At 50.2% G+C, this 8,727-nt stretch overlaps 1 long non-coding RNA gene across 1 annotated transcript; it reads left to right on the top strand.

Moving 5' to 3' along the window:
- The first annotated feature begins 1,032 nt into the window (after positions 1–1,032).
- Positions 1,033–2,451, top strand: LOC138850398 (uncharacterized). Its single transcript, XR_016211433.1, has 2 exons — positions 1,033–1,248; positions 2,068–2,451. It is a non-coding gene; the product is annotated as an uncharacterized LOC138850398 (long non-coding RNA).
- The last annotated feature ends 6,276 nt before the right edge of the window (positions 2,452–8,727 follow it).

Below are 8,727 nucleotides of genomic sequence, written 5' to 3'. Positions count from 1 at the left end.
CATGTTAGTATCAGCAGGAAGCTAGACCAGAAGAGAAGCCAGACTCGAACCCGGTGCAAGTGGGTGTCGCAGAAGGCAGCCTAACTGTGGCACCTCCACGCCTGCCCCTTGATTTCCATACTGCGATGGGAAGGGTGCACTGTGCCTGCACAGCAGCCCAGGGGAATCTCATGATGATAAAATAAAAGTCCATTTAAGTTTCCTTTCTGTCTCCTTCAGAAACAGGCAACACTAATTTAGAATGTTAGAAGTCAAACGGTGTAACCTTGGGGCAGCGCAGGTGGTTATTCATTAAGAGGGGCCTAAGGGAGCCAGGTTCCAGTTTTTGAAATGGGTGGAGGTCACATGGATGGGTCAGTGTGTATAAGCCCATTGCACTGTATTTTTTTTTTGAAGATTTATTTATTTATTTGAAAGGCAGATATACAGAGAGGGAGAGAGAGAGGTCTTCCACCTGCTGCTTCACTCTCCAGATGGCTGCAACAGCTGCAGCTGGGCTGGTCCAAAGCCAGGAGCCAGGAGCTGCTTCTGGGTCTCCTATTCAGGTCTAGGAATCCAAGCACTTAGGCCGTCTTCCACTGCTTTCCCAGGACATAGCAGAGAGCTGGATTGGAAGTGGAGCAGCCAGGACTCAAACTAGTGCCCATATCAGGGATGCAGGTGCCTTAGGCAGTGGCTTTACCCGCTATGTCACCGCATCAGCCCTGTGCTGAACTCTTAAAATTTGCATCATATTCGTACATATTTTAGCTCAATTTGAAATAATAGGCTATGGTTTTCATCTTTGGTAGGCATATATCTCTAGCATGTTTGCGGGAATGCTATGACTTGCAGATATCTTATTCTTTTTAAAATGATAATGACTTGGTGAAGATTCAGCCTAAATCCTTCCCCGTTGTTTGTTTTTATGGGAAAGGTAGTTTTCCTGACCTTTTACAGGGAGGCAAGAAAGCTTTGCTAACGGCACAGCGCTCCCTCTGCTGGTGTTTTGGTGTAATGCTACAAAACCGGAAGCTGGCTTTCTGAGCTTCTGGGCTTTTCTCCCGGACTTTGACCAAGATTGTCGATTTGTCTCCCTCTTGTCCCAGCCCTGCGGTCTCTGTGGATGGGCAGTGCTCTGGAAGGGCCCTTCCTCTGGCAGGTGCGTCTGGAGCGCGCACGGGGCCAGCGTGCTGCAGCCCTGCCTGTCGCGCCCGGGGAGTGTTGGAGAGAGCCAGCGTTTGCCCGCCAGCCTAGTCTCCAGCTCCTGTGAGTCCACTGGACACTGCCCTCCCCCTCCTCCCCCCACCGCCCCGTGCTAGTGCTGACACCGTGCAGGCTTTGTGACTGTTGGCGCGTCCCACTTGCTTGTTCTCACGCGTGGAGCCTGTGGGGGATCCTCTGTTATTTGGTCTTGCTGTAGTTGAATGGAGGGATGCGGCTGGGCCCTCCAGCTGTTCTCACCTGGCAAAGGGCGAAGACAGGCGCCCTCCAGTCTCTCTGACAAGGGCGCTCATTCCGCTTCTTTTTACCGGGTGACCTGGTACCCGCCCCCCAAAGCCGTCACCGTGGCAGTTCGGTTTTCTTAAGTGGATTTCAGGGCATGACAAACATTCGCCTACGTTCATGTGAGGATTCACGGCCATTGAACTTCGATGCTGTTACTGCCGCTGCTGCCATCTTCCCAGAATCCCCTGGCTTATAGTGCACTTTGCTGTATGTATAGTTCCGGGATAAAATTAATAGACTTTATCAAATTAAAGCTCTGGTCACTGCCTGCGACCCCTGCACCCATCTCGGGGTGCTTGGTTTGAGTCCAGGCTGCTCGGCTTTTGATCCAGGTTCCTGCTGACACACATCCAGGCAGGTAGATGATGGCTCTCAAGTTTCTGGGTTCCTGCCACACACATGGAGACCTGGGTACAGCTTCTGGCTCCTGGCTTAGGCCTGGCCCAGCCAAGGGAACTGCAGGTACCTGGGGAGTGAATCAGCCAATGGAGGATCTTGCTCCTTTTCTCACTTTCGCTGTCTGTCTCTTTCTTTCTTTCAAATAAAATGAAAATAAAATTAAGAGTCTTCATATTTTAGGTTCACAAAAATGTGAGCTGAGGGGCCAGTGCTGTGGCGTAGCAGGTAAAGCCGCTGCCTGAAGTGCTGGCATCCCATAAGGGCACCGGTTCAAGTCCCAACTGCTACACTTTCCATCCAGCTCTCTGCTGTGGCCTGTGAAAGCGGTAGAAGATGGCTCAAGTCCTTGGGCCCCTGCACCCACGTGGGAGACCCGGAAGAAGCTCCTGGCTCCTGGCTTTGGATCAGCACAGCTCCAACCATTGCAGCCATCTGGAGAGTGAACCAGCGGATGGAAGACCTCTCTCTCTCTCTCTGCCTCTCCTCTCTGTCATTCTGCCTTTCAAATAAAATAAATTAATAAATAAATGGTTAACTAACGTATTAAAAACAAGTGAGCTGAAAGCACAGGGTATTATCGTCTGTCCTTTCTCCCCTGAACATTAACACCTTGCATTTGTTGGTGTGGTGCGTTTGTTAGAATTGATGAACCCATAGTGATGCCTCAAAATCTATAACTTACACTGGGGTTGATTATTGGCATTATACAACTTGATGGACTTTTGCAGTGCTGTGCTGTCAGGTGCGTTGTATTTCGAGAAGAGTTAAAAGAGCAAGCATCAGGGCAGGCATTTGGTACCGCAGTTCCGATGCTGGTTAGAGCCCGGCTCTACTCCCAATTCCAGTTCCCTGCTACTGCCCCCCCTCCCCCGGAAGCAGCCGCTCACGGCTCAGTGACTGGATTCCTGACACCCATGTGGGAGGCTCGGACTAAGTTCCCAGCCTTCAGCTTCAGCTTGGTGCAGCCCTGGCCATTGAGGGGTTTGGGGGAATGAATCAGTGGAAGGGAACTCCCCATCTTTCTGTGTCGCTCTGCCTCTTTTTTTTTTTTTTTTTTTTGGACAGGCAGAGTTAGCCAGTAGAGAGAGAGACAGAAAGGTCTTCCTTCACCCCCCAAATGGCCACTATGGCCAGCATGCTGCGCCAATTCGAAGCCAGGAGCCAGGTACTTATCCTGGTCTCCCATGGGGTGCAGGGCCCAAGCACCTGGGCCATCCTCCACTGCACTCCCTGGCCACGGCAGAGAGCTGGCCTGGAAGAGGGGCAACCGGGACAGAATCCGGCGCCCCGACCGGGACTAGAACCCGGTGTGCTGGCGCCGCAAGGCGGAGGATTAGCCTAGTGAGCCACGGCACCGGCCTTGCTCTGCCTCTTAAACCAATGCATAAAAACTGTGAAAAAAGAACAACTCTCTATTTAGAAGCGGCTCTCCTGTTTCTGGCACAATCCGTTACGACACGGATTGGCTGCTTGGCTCTCACGGAGGGGATTCTTTACCCTCACTGTAAAGACAACAGAAAGACGCATGGGGCTCTCGGCAGGAGCTGATGGCACCAAAGTCCAGAGAAAGAAAGTCACTGGGAGCAGAGGAGGCCTGGGAGGAGAAGCAGAGCAACATGTCCAGGTGCATGGATTTCTGGTGACCTGGCCTCATCCAGAGAGAATGTGCTGTGATTTGTCTGTGTCTCAGATCAGCCCGCCCACAACTTTTGATAGATGTTAAGAAGGCATGCCTACATTGTGTCTATATTTGTTTATTAGTCTTTCTCCAATGCAAGCCACTGTTTTGCTTGAACAATTGTAAGTCTGGGTTTCTAGGCTGATGTTTCCCATGGGCTTTCAATGTGGCTGGTAGGCCACTGACAACTGTGGTTTCCTATAGCTTGTATAGGAATGTAGAACGAGAGGGAGAGAGAGAGAGAGAGAGCTCCCATCTTCTGGTTCACTCCCCAAACGCCCCTGGAGCTGGTCCAGGGCCAGCAAGAAACTCCATCCAGGCCTCCCACGTGGGCGGCAGGGACCCAATTACTTGAGCCATCACTGCTGCCTCCCAGGGTGTGCATTAGCAGGGAGCTGGAATTGGACATGGAACCAGGACTGGCGCCCAAATACTCCAAATGCTCCCGCGTGGGATGCGGTGCCCCAAGTGGCAGCTTAACCACCACGCCCAGGGTCCTCCCCAGCAGAGCTTCTTGCAGCCTTTTTTTTTTTTTCCCTGTTCTGGTCTCTTCACATGGAACTGATTGCAGAGAAGCATTCTAAGACGTTTGTGATTTCAAACCTTCCAATCAGACTGTAGTAACTTAGATTTTTTGTTTTTCTGTTTTAAAACATTTTCCTTCCATTTCTTTTGCCTTATTGCGCCGCTGACGGCGCACGAAGGAAACATCCCAGCTGCGCCCAGCAGGTTCTCACCGGAATTGCACATTAACCTTAAATAGCCAAAAGAGCATATTCGTTTGCTACTGCTGCGGTAAGAATTACTACAACCGTAAGGCCTTGAAGAAACACAAGTTGTTTTACAGTTCTGGACGTTGGAAGTTTGAAACGGTCTCAGGGCGCTGAAATCTCTCTGTCCCCGCTGCTGCCTGTGCCCTGGAGGTTCTAGCGGGGAAATCCGCTTCCTAACCGTTTCCAGCCTCCAGAGGGCGCCCGCGTTCCTTGGCTCAGGGTCCCGGGACCGCGATCTTAAAGCTGCTTCTACTTCAGTGCGCGCATCTCCGACTCTCCCATCCTTCCGGACTGTTGTGAGCACCTGGGGTAGTCCAGGTAATCCAGGATACTCTCCACATCTCAGGAGCCTTACTTGATCACATTGACTTCACAGAAAAATACACTGCGATTTACATACACTTCAGATAATTCTGCACAAATATATATATATATATATATATATATTTCAGATAATCCTGCATAAAAGTCTCTCCTGCCAGGTGAGGTGACATGCACACTTGCTGGAGACTAAGGCATTGATGACTTTGAGGCCCCATTATCCTGCTTGTGAGTATTTAGAGAAACATTTGGTTCTTCCTTTTATTTTTATCCAAAATCTTTTTTTTTTAAAGATTTGTTTATTTGAAAGTCAGAGTTAAACAGAGAGAGAAGGAGAGGCAGAGAGAGAGAGAGAGAGAGAGAGAGAGGTCTTCCATCTTCTGGTTCACTCCCCAAATGGCCGAAACGGCAGGAGCTACACCAATCTGAAGCCAGGAGCCAGGAGCTTCTTTCGGGTCTCCCGTGGGTGCAGGGGCCCAAGGACTTGGGCCATCTTCTACTGCTTTCCCAGGCCATAGCAGAGAGCTGGATCAGAAGTGGAGTAGCCAGGACTCCAACCAACACCCATATGGGATGCCAGCGCTGCACATAGCAGCTTTACTCCACAGCACGAGCCCTCCCAAATCTTTTAAATTTGTGATCAGTAGGTAAAATTGCTGGTTGTTATATGCTTCCTTTGAATAACTAGGAAGATATTGTATATCTATTTCTTAATACATTTTAAAAAAGGATTTGTTTATTTGAAAGGCAAGTTTATGGAGAGATAGAAGTGAGAAAGAGACGGAGACACACACAGAGGTCTTCTGTTGGTTCACTCCTCAAATAGCTACAATGGCCAGGGTTGGGCCAGGCCCCAAGCCAGGAGTCTGGAACTCCATCTGGGCCTCCCACGTGGGTGCAGGGGCCTGAGCACTTGGGCCATCTTTGGCTGCCTTCCCAGGTGCATTGTGGGAAGCTGGATGGGAAGTGGAGCAGTCATTTGGGATGTCAGCATTGCAGGCAGTGACTTAGCCCACTGTGCCACGGTGCCAGCCCCCACCCCCCATACAGTTTTGGTTAACTCGCATCAATAAATGAACAGATTACATGTATCTCAGTACCCACTGGTTTGCACCTTTCGCTGATGACTCATGTCTTATTAGGGTTTAGATGAATGCCAGAGCTTCGACTTCTGGACCTTACAGAGTCACAGGTTATGCTACTATTCACCCTTTTGATTTCCAAGTTTGATATGAAAGAGTTAACAGACATGACTGGGTCTTCAAAAAGTTCACAGAAAATGTGCATTAAGAAAAAACTGCCTGGCTTTCGAAAATTTTTGCACCAAAATAAACATTTTTAAATTTAATTTTCCCACAATTTTTAAAGATTTATTTGACAGGTAGAGTTATAGACTGAGAAAGAGAGAGATAGAGAGAAAGGTGTTCCTTCCGTTGGTTCACCCCCCAAATGGCTGCCAAGGCCAGCGCTACAACCATCCGAAGCCAGGAGCCAGGTGCTTCCTCCTGGTCTCCCATGCAGGTGCAGGGCCCAAGCACTCGGGCCATCCTCCACTGCCTTCCTGGGCCACAGCAGAGAGCTGGACTGGAAGAGGAGCAACCGGGACTAGAACCCGGCGCCCATATGGGATGCCAGCGCCACAGGTGGAGGATTAACCAAGTGAGCCACGGCGCCGGCCCCCACAATTTTTTTTGAAGCCCTGTTGTATGCAAAATGAGGCATTAGGACTCTTCTCCCTTTTGTCCAGTGCGGGGTGGGATGCGCCCTGCCTCTCTCTCTAGTCCTCACGTTCCAGGGAAGGACTGAATGTTCCCGGAAGACAACGCGCTGTGCCTTGAAGACATGGAGGTGGGAGGTGCGTTTAGTGACCCAACCCGGCTTAGAAATGACCACCAGGAACATCCTTGAAGCCCGGACCGCAATGCTCCTCGCCACCACATCTCGTGCGCTAGCACAGTGGGGGGAGGGTGTAGAGTGGATGCACCGTACAACAGACACAGCCACAACGGCTCAAGAAAAACGTCTGTGTCCTCCCTGAGCGGGATAAGGACCAGGGAAAGCAAGTTCTGAGCACAGAAACCTGTCCTGTGAGAAGTCTACAGGTGCACACGGCGCAGCGTCCAGGCAGGCAGCAGGAGGAAGCTTTTGGTTCTTAGCGCTATTCTGAGCACGCGCCACCAGCACGGGTGGCCCTGCGGACAGCGCAGGAGAGCCGGGAGGGGCCGTGGGCAGCTGCGGGAAGCAAGGTTTGGCCTGCAGGGCTTCTCATTCCAGAGCTGAAACCTCGGAAATTGCCATCCTTTTCTGAATGGAGCAATAGACCAAGGGGATGGGGAGCGGCGGGGGGCAGAATAATAAAGAACATAAAATTATTACAAGGCTATTGTTCAAGTTCCCGTGGTATCTGGCGTCACAGGGGATGTAGAGCTCTTAATATGCTTTTCTCTTCTGAATGAGGTGATAAAGTGGCGGCTATTAAGGAGCCAGCAGGAAACAAATATCGAATACTTCATGCTCATAAGAGGTCATTCCACTCTCACAGTTCTGCTTGCGAGCTTCCATTTTTAAAGGCGAAGAAACAGCTTTGAGAGGTTAATGAGCTTTCCCAGGATCACATAGCTAGTTAGATTCCAGAGCAAGAGTTCAAACCCAGGTCTCCCTAACAAAGTTCACGCATTTTTACTACCTCACAGCTAACTACGCTATCAGTATTTCACAGCTGATGATGAAATCTCTCATGTAGTAAATATGCACAAGCTCAAAATCATTCCCAGAAACATACAACTCCTGAAACCTAACCGCGCCTCACTGCTGGGTTGGACACGGAGCCAAGGTAAAGAATGAGCAAGCGAGCAAGTTGCCCAACAACCTGCAGGGGGCATCAGAGGCACATTGAACTTGGGACTCGCGTCCCATTGGCTTAGTAAGCAGCCTGTGTTGGGGGAGGGGAGGCAAAAGCGAAACAGAAGCTTCGGAGGGAAAGCGCTTTCCGCCTGCTGTTTTCCTACACCGCTCTCCCTCGATTTAAATTCTCCCCTTGTATTACTTTCAGCTTTCTCCCTAATCTTGTCCACCAGATGGCATTGCGGTTTTTACCTTACCATAGCTTCTTTATGTGTAATGATTTATTGCCTCCCTGCTTATTGTTCCTCGTTTAAGATGATTTCCCTTATTTTTAAGTACCTCAAGTTTATCGTAAAGTGTATTCATTTAAAACCGTCTCTGTGCCTGTAAGAGGTCATGTAACGCCAACACTGATAATTGTAAAAGAAGCACTAGCAAGAGGAGCGAGTGCCTGCATGGACTGAGTTTGTGGGGGTGGGAAACATCGAATTAAAACTAAGTGGAGTTGGAAATTACTGTACTCCTACTTTATTTGGTGAAGAAAAGAAAGTTAAACAGATGCTCTGATTTGACAAAGATGAAGATTGTATTTTCTTTTGCCATTTAAAAATTTTTTAAATTAGCATTTATTTATTTGGAAGAGCGACAGAGAGAGAGGAGAGAGAGAGAGAGAGAAGAGAGACAGAGATCTTCCATCCACTGGTTCAATCCCCACGTGGCTGCCGCAGCCAGGCTGAAGCCGGGAGCCAGGAGCTCCATCCAGGTCTCCCACATGGATGGCAGGGGCCCAAGCACTTGGGCCATCGTCTGCTGCTTTTCCAGGTGCCTAAGCAGGGAGCTGGATGGGAAGTGGAGCAGCCGGGACCCAAATCGGAACGCTGGCATGGGATGCTGGCGTCACAAACGGCGGTTTAACCCGCTGCGGCGCGACGCTGGCCCCCATGTCTTAATACTTCGTATGCAGGTACAGGGCGGTTGCATTGATTCTCTGCTGCTGCTGCTGCTGCAACAGGTTGCTTCACGTTTACCCTTCAACCAGCACAAATTACAGTCCCGCAGATCAGAAGCCCGCGCAGGGCTTCTGTGGGCCAAGGTCAAGGCATCAGTCCGCTGTGGCCCCTGAGGGAAGCTGCATGGGGGAATTCGTTTCTTTGTCCTTTGCAGCTTTCCTGGGCCGCCTGTGCTCCTTGGCTGCAGCCTGCTCTCTGTCTCCTTGGAACCATG

Source organism: Oryctolagus cuniculus, chromosome 7 (assembly GCF_051225735.1).
Source record: "Oryctolagus cuniculus isolate XC-2025 breed Fujian yellow rabbit chromosome 7, ASM5122573v1, whole genome shotgun sequence".
Lineage (NCBI taxonomy): Eukaryota > Metazoa > Chordata > Mammalia > Lagomorpha > Leporidae > Oryctolagus > Oryctolagus cuniculus.
The sequence above is the reverse complement of the archived record's forward strand: the minus strand, read 5'-3'. Positions and strand labels throughout refer to the sequence as shown.